We start from the raw sequence: 9,192 nt of genomic DNA, 5'->3' as shown, positions 1-9,192 counted from the left end.
GTTATTGCAATCGTTGATTCGTTTATTATACCTGAAGGTTCTCCTTGATGGTACATCTATCGGTGGCGTTGCCTTTTTGGTCGCCGGGGAAGTAAGAGGAGGCATCTGATAGATTCTGACGTAGGCCAAGTGCATGTCTGATGGGTATTGATGGGTATGTCTCTCTGTGGTTGAAACCTGCTAGGCTGGTAACGTTTCCATGACGGCTGTGTTTTCATGCGCCTGTTGGAAATAATCTTGAAAAAATTCTTCCAGAGAAGTTGCTATTGATGGGAGAAGGAAATGGTCAGTTAGGATGCATACTTTCTACTCCTAGAGCTGAAAGATCGGAATGTTGAAACATTTTTGAGTAACTGTGGGAAGCTTGAGAAAAGGAGACATATGCTAACAGTGTCTCCGAGTTGAGGAGGCAACTTACATGCTCTCCGTGTTTGAGGTTGCCTTTTAAAGCATTCAATATTCCTGCGGTTGTTAGTGATCCTTGGGATCAACAAAGCTATTTTTCTAATACAGAAAGCCTACAAGAAATTGAAGCTGTATAACTTTCTGTGGGCGAGAACGTCTGATTGGTGATTTACCATTACTCTAGGCGAGTGCTAAGGTTTCCTGATTGTTCGTGTGTCCAGTAGGCAAAGACCCAATTTCATATCGAGAATCCATGAGAGTGTTTTATGGCAATAAGGTCAAAAATTAGGTTTGTTAACATGGAAATGTGAAGTGTGGTGTTCTTGTGCGATTTTTGACCCAGTGACTTCTAGGTATATTCCTATTTTGATTTTCTAATTGTTCAACGTAAGTTATCAAAAATAAGCTGGACACCGTGTATTGATTATTCGTAGTTCTAGTGGTTCAAATGGCTCTGAGCACTATGGGACTTAACATCTGAGGTCATCAGTCCCCTAGAACTTAGAACTACTTAAAACTAACTAACCTAAGGACAGCACACACATATATGCCCGAGGCAGGATTCGAACCTGCGACCTTAGCAGCAGCGCAGGTCCGGACTGAAACGCCTAGAACCGCTCGGCAACAGCGGTCGGCTGTTCGTAGTTACTTTTTCCGATGCATTAGTCGCATATGGATTGTTTGTGTTTGCGGTAAGATAGCTGCAGGGCATTAATCATTGGCTTTGGAACATTGACAAGTTTAATCTTGTCTCGCGGATAAGTGCAAGACAGGCGACCGTCTACTGATAGCATTTCATAAGTGTAGCAATAGCTCTTGACAGCGACATAAGTATATTGCAAGTGCCGAAGACGTCATCTCCTTTTTCTGGATGTACATAAACAGACGTACACTATATGATCAAAAGTATCCGGACACCCGAAAAAACATACGTCATTCGTATTAGGTGCATTGTGCTGCCACCTACTGTCAGGTGCGCCATATCAGCGACCACAGTAGTCATTAGACATCGTGAGAGAGCAGAAAGGGGTGCTCCGCGGCACTCCCGGAGTTCGAAAGTGGTCAGGTGATTGGGTGTCACTTGTCTCATACGTCTGTACACGAGGTTTCCACACTCCTATACATGCCTAGGCCAACTGCCCGCATCTCGTGGGCGTGCGGTAGCGTTCTCGCTTCCCACGCCCGGGTTCCCGGGTTCGATTCCCGGCGGGTTCAGGGATTTTCTCTGCCTCGTGATGGCTGGGTGTTGTGTGATGTCCTTAGGTTAGTTAGGTTTAAGTAGTTCTAAGTTCTAGGGGACTGATGACCTAAGATGTTAAGTCCCATAGTTCTCAGAGCCATTTGAACCATTTTTGAACCTAGGTCAACTGTCTCCGATGTGATGGTGAAGTGGAAACGTGAAAGGAAACACGAACAGCACAAGAGCGTACATGCCGACCTCGTCTGCTGACTGACAGAGACCACTGACAGTTGAAGAGGGTCGTAATATGCAATAGGCAGACATCTATCCAGACCATCACACAGGAATTCCAAACTGCATCAGGATCCATGCAAGTACTATGACAGTTAGGCGGAGGTGAGAAAACTTGGATTTCATGGTCGAGCGGTTCCTCATAACCTACACATCACGCAGGTAAGTGCCAAAAAACTCCTGGCTTGGTGTAAGGAACGTGAACATTGGACGATTGAACAGAGGAAAAACGTGGTGTGGAGTGTCGAATCGCGGTACACGATGTGGCGATCCGATGGCAGGTTGTGGGCGAATGCCCAGTGAACGTAATCTGTTAGCGTGTGTATTGCCAACAATAAAATTCGGAGGCGGTTGTGTTATGGTGTGGTCGTGTTTTTCATGGAGGGGGCTTGCTCCCCTTGTTTTGCGTGGCACTATCACGGCGCTTGCCTACACTGATGTTTTAAGCACCTTCTTGCTGCCCACTGTTAAGAGCAATTCGGGTATGTTGATTGCATCTTTCAACAAGGTCGAGCACCTGTTTATAATGCACGTGCTGTGGCGGACTGGTTACACGACAATAACGTCCCTGTAATGGACTGGCCGCACAGAGTCGTGACCTGAATCCTGTAGGATATCTTTGGGATGTTTCGGAACGCCGACTACTTGCCAGGCTTCACCGACCGACATCGATACCTCTCCTCAATGCAGCACTCCGTGAAGAATGGTCTGCAATTCCCCAAGAAACCTTCCAGCGCCTCATTGAACTTATGCCTGCGAGAGTGGACACTGCCATGAAGGCTAAGGCTGGGCCAACACCATATTGAATTCCAGCATTACCGATGGAGGGCGCCACGATCTTGTAAGTCATGTTCAGCCAGATGTCCGGATACTTTTGATTACATAGTGTACTTTCACGCTTTTTGTCTGGGACAAAGATTGTAGATACACTGCATGACAAAGAAATGAAGCACCGAGAGGACAAAATCGGATGTCGATGTAACTTCGTAACCATACACACCATAGGCGTTTACGTTAATGATTAGAGTTGCATTTCTCAGTGACAGGTAGAACGGTCACGAAAGTGCGTTAGTGTTGGTGTTCGGTGTTGTTACCAGGGCTAGTAGGTTACATAAATGGCGTGAACAGCGTCAGATGCCTTTTGGTCTCTGTCAGATGTCGAGTGATCTCTGTGAAGGGCTCGGAAGTGCTGTGTACTCATATGAGTTAAAGCTATCAGCACCTAACATAGATTCAAAGGGGCTTCATTGTTCGTCTCCATTTGGCCAGCTTGTCTATTCCTGTAGCATCAAAATTTGCGGTTTTTCGGATGTGACAATGTACCGGCGTTGAATTTCATGGGAACGAGAGGCAGGAACACTCGTCAAGGTTTAGGTCGGCAATATCTGACCACCACTAGGGAATGTTGCCGTATCGTAAATCCTTCACACCCGCACCTACTATCCGAGAACAAGTAACTGACGGCCTGCAACAGTCGCCACCATTTTGCATCATTCGTTGGCGACCAGTAACAGCTGGACTAGGGAATTACTAGCCCACGTATAGGCTCCCGTTAACACCACAAAATAAACGGCTCTGCCTGGAATGGCGACGTGACCGGGAAACATGGTTAGCCGATGAATGGCGTCATATGTTTTTCAGCGACGAATCGCACTTCTGCGTTACCCTGGATCTGGTCGAGTGTGACGACAACCTGGGAGAAGGTCCAATTTGCCCAGTGTTTTGGAGAGGCACAGCGTAGTTATTCCCGGAACTGTGGTGTGAGTAGCTACCAGTCATCATTATTGGTTACGGCAGGTAGTGACTGATGGAACAGCACAACGGTACTTCACGGGCCTCTTGTGTCCTTATGTATTACGTTTCATGCGATAATAACGTGGTGCCATTTTTTTAGCACGACGGTGCTCGTCCACACTTGCCTCGTGTCTCTGCGAACTGTCTGCATGATCCTGAGGTACACAAATGGAAATGAATGCCCCAGATCTGTTGCCCGTAGAACACTTGTGGAACCAGCTGTTAGATCAATTCTGTCACGGTGTCAACATCTAGAATATCGAGGACCAGTTACAACCGTTGTGGGACAGCTTACCTCACGAGAGGATACGACTTTATGATACATTTCGCAACCGAGTCAGTGAATGCATCCTGCACAGAAGGGGCGTCGCGTCATTCTGATGAGTGGGCTCATACTGCCAAGTTCTTTGTAAATGTGCCTCGATTTTGTAATCACTGAAGCAGCATCACACACCTTCTCACCCCAAAAAGATCATTTCGTTTCCTCCTCCCTTACTGTTTTTTTTAGGCTATGTATAGCCAGTTTCATCATCTTTTGAAGATTGTGGAACATTTAAAAACATGCCAGTTTATCAGCTCGACTATTTTGCATCGACGTTAGAAACAGTCTTCAATGCGACTTTTAAAATGAATGGAGACATTAACCATTTATCCTTCGGCTGTTATAATTCGGCTGTAGAATAGACCTCCCTCTGCCCCACTCTCAGCTTGTCTGAAATAAGTCTGATTCTACCATGTGTCATTGCTACCATCACCAGTTGTACATACGGAGTGCAAAAAAAAGTTGTTGCACATTTGAAAATTGAATCAGAGCCCGCCAGTAAACGTTCGCTAGTTGATCTTCGAAGCATTACGTTGTGTGTGTGTATTGTGTAATAAAGCGGGAACCTAGAAACGACGGAGAGGCTTCGCCCCACCGTAGCCCTCGGTGGTTCGCAACCCCACAACGGGCCACAGCAGTCCACCCACCCCATCGCCACCCCACACTAAACCCAGGGTTATGGTGCGGTTCGGCCCCCAATGGACCCCCTTCGGGAACGTTTCATACCAAATGTTTGCGTGGTAAAGTAATTATGGTGCACGCATATGTGCAGACTGTTGGTACAGCAATCGCCGACATAGTTTAACTGAGGCAGATAAGGGGAACCAGCACGCATTCGTCGAGGCAGATGGAAAACCGCCTTAAAAACCATCCACAGGCTGGCGGGCACACCGGACCTCGACACTAATCCACCTGGCGGATTCGTGCCGGGGACCGGGCGCTCTTCCCGTTCTGGAAGCAGCGCGTTAGACCACGCGGCTAGCCGGGCGGGGCAGCATTTCGTTACTTAATATGTTTCGGAGCAGTTGAACGGAATGGATAGTGTCTTGAAAGGAGGATATAAGATGAACATTAACAAAAGCAAAACGAGGATAATGGAATTAGTCAAATTAAATCGGGTGATGCTGAGGGAATTAGATTAGGAAATGAGACACTTAAAGTAGTAAAGGAGTTTTGCTATTTAGGAAGTAAAATAACTGATGATGGTCGAAGTAGAGAGGATATAAAATGTAGACTGGCAATGGCAAGGAAAACGTTTCTGAAGAAGAGAAATTTGTTAACATCGAATATAGATTTATGTATCAGGAAGTCGTTTCTGAAAGTATTTGTTTGGAGTGTAGCCATGTATGGAAGTGAAACATGGACGATAACTAGTTTGGACAAGAAGAGAATAGAAGCTTTCGAAATGTGGTGCTACAGAAGAATACTGAAGATTAGATGGGTAGATCACGTAACTAATGAGGAGGTATTGAATAGGATTGGGGAGAAGAGAAGTTTGTGGCACAACTTGACTAGAAGAAGGGATCGGTTGGTAGGACATGTTGTGAGGCATCAAGGGATCACAAATTTAGCATTGGAGGGCAGCGTGGAGGGTAAAAATCGTAGAGGGAGACCGAGAGATGAGTACACTAAGCAGATTCAGAAGGATGTAGGTTGCAGTAGGTACTGGGAGATGAAGCAGCTTGCACAGGATAGAGTAGCATGGAGAGCTGCATCAAACCAGTCTCAGGACTGAAGACAACAACAACAACAACAACAATATGTTTCGAGGAACACAAGAAAGATAGGCGATGGCGCGTACGCCATAGCAAGTGACATTGCAGGTTTTGAGTGCCAGCGGTAGAGAGTAGCTATTTGAGACGATTTTAATAATTTTTGACTGTGCATTTAAATGCATGCGAGCGCTCGATAGCACACGACAAAGCTAAGATCTTCAGTGAGTTCGTTTGCAGTTACACATTGATTTCCCAAGGGCCGTGCACGAATCCGAGCGTTGTTGACATGTGGCAGACAAGCGTGACGTCACAAGTTCTTTGCAGGGCCAATATTTCTCTTGTCCCTGATGTGTCTAGGCAACACCGACTCAAAGGAATGCCTCGGCACTTGTTGGTGACGTCACGTCAGCTACGCACGGCGAACGCCAGGTCTGTTGCAGGCAGAAACGGATGGGCGTGCTTATCACTATAAATCTCTTATTTTTGGACAAAATGTGTGGTATTGTTTTGGATTCTGCAGTTTTATTTAGATGAAAGATTTTCTTACTATCGTAAAGCTACAAATGAAGATCATAGTTCTGTATTACTGAATCCTGTCGAAACAAACGTAGATCAATATGAGAAGACGCTTTGCCCTATAGCAAGCTTCGAAAATTTTACATTCATGTAACTATAGTTACTTGATCCATTTTCCTATCGAAACTTACCCCAAGCCCCTTACAATGAACTCGTTTCTTTTATTTCTTTGTGTATTTATTTTCGTTTGACATCATCACTGGAAATGTGAACTAATTTACATGTGTAAATGTCCAACTGTTGCCGGTCATTAGATTACAGTCGTTTTCAACTAAAGGAATTCTAAACAGGAAACAACATAGCTTCATACATCGAAAATACTGCTGAGCTTAAACTTTTTTAAACGTGCTCATTAGAAAAGATAAATATTACCCTCTTGCAACTGAAAGGAGAAACTTTATAAGATAAAAAATATTTATTTGATAAAACAAGTATCTCTCTTTTGCCTCTTCTTCTCTTCCCCAACCCCTCCCCCAACGTGTGCAATCGCAAAATATTTCATTAACATTCAGTGTTCCTCACCCGATAGTCAACCAAGATACCTAAAGAAGATCACCAATATGTTCACAGTTTCTTGTAAAAGCAACCCAGTACGAACGTAACTTCCTCAGATTTGCAAATAAGGTAAAGAAGCACGGATTCTGTTGCTGCTGGACCATGAAGTTGTTTTTGTATGTGAATCCTTAAAACAGGTAGAAATTTAAGTTCAGGAGTACACTATTTGTTAAGAAGTGTAATGAATTGCACAATTAATTGATTGCAGAAATCTCTCACAACAGTGTGTGTTGGTCAACTCCCGCCAATAGTTTTACATTTTCCTGTGTCAGGGAGGGAGACACCACCATTATGAGTATGCCTGCAACAGACCTGGCGTTCGCCGTGCCTAGCTGACGTGACGTCACGAACAAGCGCCGAGGCCTTCCTTTGAGTCGGTGTTGGTCTAGGGCGCCATGAGCGTGTCGATTCCTGCCGCGGCCGCCAGCGAGACTTCGCGTGACGCCACGGAAGTACGAGACGGGCGAACGTTTCGCAATGAATGAACTACTGGAGCACGGAGCCTGTCTAATGTGAGGTAAAGACTCGGTGACTCAATGGGTCTCCCCCTCCACGGCCGGTCGACGACCCGAGTGACCGTCCGGCGGCGCGAGTAGCGATTGGCTGACAGCGGCGGCTCCTCGGCACGCACGTGTGTCCGGCGGGAGGTGCGGCTGCAGGTATCGCTCGGGCCGCAAAAAGCCAGGTGGCTCGCCCGCGCACGCGCACACGGCCACGCGGGCACCGCTACGTCCGGGAACCCGGCTGCGCTAACGGGCCTCCGCGCTGGCGGCTAGCTGCTGCCGGCTGCCGGCCACTTTCCATCTCGGGCCGCGACGCTTTGCGCTCTGCTGCTTCCGAGACGCACCGCTCGGGCCTCTTCCTTTTTCCCGAGCGCCGCACTGCGTCTTCCACGACTCATCTGATTAGCCTCGCTACCGGTCAGCCAGCAGCGGAGCAGCAAACCTGTCTCCGCCTCGCCCCGCCCCTCTGCGCCTGTACCGTTTAATCCACCGCTGCTGCTGCCGAGTTAAAGCCCGTTTTAAGCGAGCCACTGCCTTGTCTTGATCCACTGTTAGCCGTTAAGTGAGTCTGCTGCAGCGTCCTTGGTGCATCTCGACAGGTAGTCATAAAATTTTGACTAACACGTCGAACCCGGCAGTACTTCGTGATTGCTAAATATGTATGGGGATTCGATACGCGTCCTAATCTGCTTCTCCCCTCTCTGTCTACGCGCTTCAGTCTCGAAGCGCGCGACCGCTACGGTAGCAGGTTCGAATCCTGCCTCGGGCCTGGATGTGTGTGATGTCTTTAGGTTAGTTAGGTTTAAGTAGTTCTAAGTTCTAGGGGACTGATGACCTCATATGTTAGGGCCCATAGCGCTCAGAGCCATTTTTTGAACCCCCTCCCCCCTCCTCTCTCTCTCTCTCTCTCTCTCTCTCTCTCTCTCTCTCTCTCTCTCTCTCTCTCTAGCTCCAACTGGCCTCTATGTCTATCTCCTCCTTCCCCATCTCTGTGTCCATTCCACCGCTTCCCCACCTCTGCTTCACTCCATTCTCTGACAATGAACCTTGTTCATTGCTGTTGCAAATTCAGATTTCATTATGTTATTATGTTTATCGTAAGCCGATGAGCCACAAATACATCTTTCAAACCTCTGAAAACCAACTGCGAGGAAGAAAACAACGCCACTCTCTGTCGTGTTTACAATTTTGTTTAAAAATATATGTAATGCGAAAGAATGGATATGGGACAAAAATGGTATAAATGCCCTGCTATCGCAGTTAAAACTGCTGCGAGGAAGAAAACAGAACCGTACTTTTTCACAGCAGAGCTCTGAGTAGCATTTTATTTCTCACATTGTACACCTCGTTTAGAAAAAAAAAATGAGTCTATTATCGCCTGAATGTTCATTAAAGTTGTTGTTGTGGTCTTCAGTCCTGAGACTGGTTTGATGCAGCTCTCCTTGCTACTCTATTCTGTGCTGGCTTCATCATCTCCCATAACCTACTGCAGCCTACATCCTTATGAATCTGCTTAGTGTATTCATCTCTTGGTCTCCCTCTACGATTATTACCCTCCACGCTGCCCTCCAGTACCAAATTGGTCATGTACAAATTTAAGTAAATCGGTCAAGAACTTTTCGAGATTGTGTTTCTCCATTTATATAGGCATCCACTTCTACCTAATGACCTCGGGAAGCTCTTGACCGATTTACTTCAAATTAGTATTGTGTATTAAATAATTTGAAATAAGTCGGTCAAGGACATTTCAAGATTTTTAATAACAACATTACCTCTTTGGTAAAAAACGTAGAGGGAGACCAAGAGAGGAATACACTAAGCAGATTCAGAAGGATGTAGGTTGCAGTAGGT

At 46.3% G+C, this 9,192-nt stretch overlaps 1 protein-coding gene across 1 annotated transcript in view; it reads left to right on the top strand.

Moving 5' to 3' along the window:
• Positions 1 to 9,192, top strand: part of LOC126277973 (autophagy-related protein 16-1-like) — an 837,530-nt gene that overhangs the window by 2,267 nt on the left and 826,071 nt on the right. The window lies entirely within an intron of this gene.

This window comes from Schistocerca gregaria, chromosome 6 (assembly GCF_023897955.1).
Source record: "Schistocerca gregaria isolate iqSchGreg1 chromosome 6, iqSchGreg1.2, whole genome shotgun sequence".
NCBI classification, from domain to species: Eukaryota; Metazoa; Arthropoda; class Insecta; order Orthoptera; family Acrididae; genus Schistocerca; species Schistocerca gregaria.
This window is presented reverse-complemented; position numbering and strand designations above follow the sequence as displayed.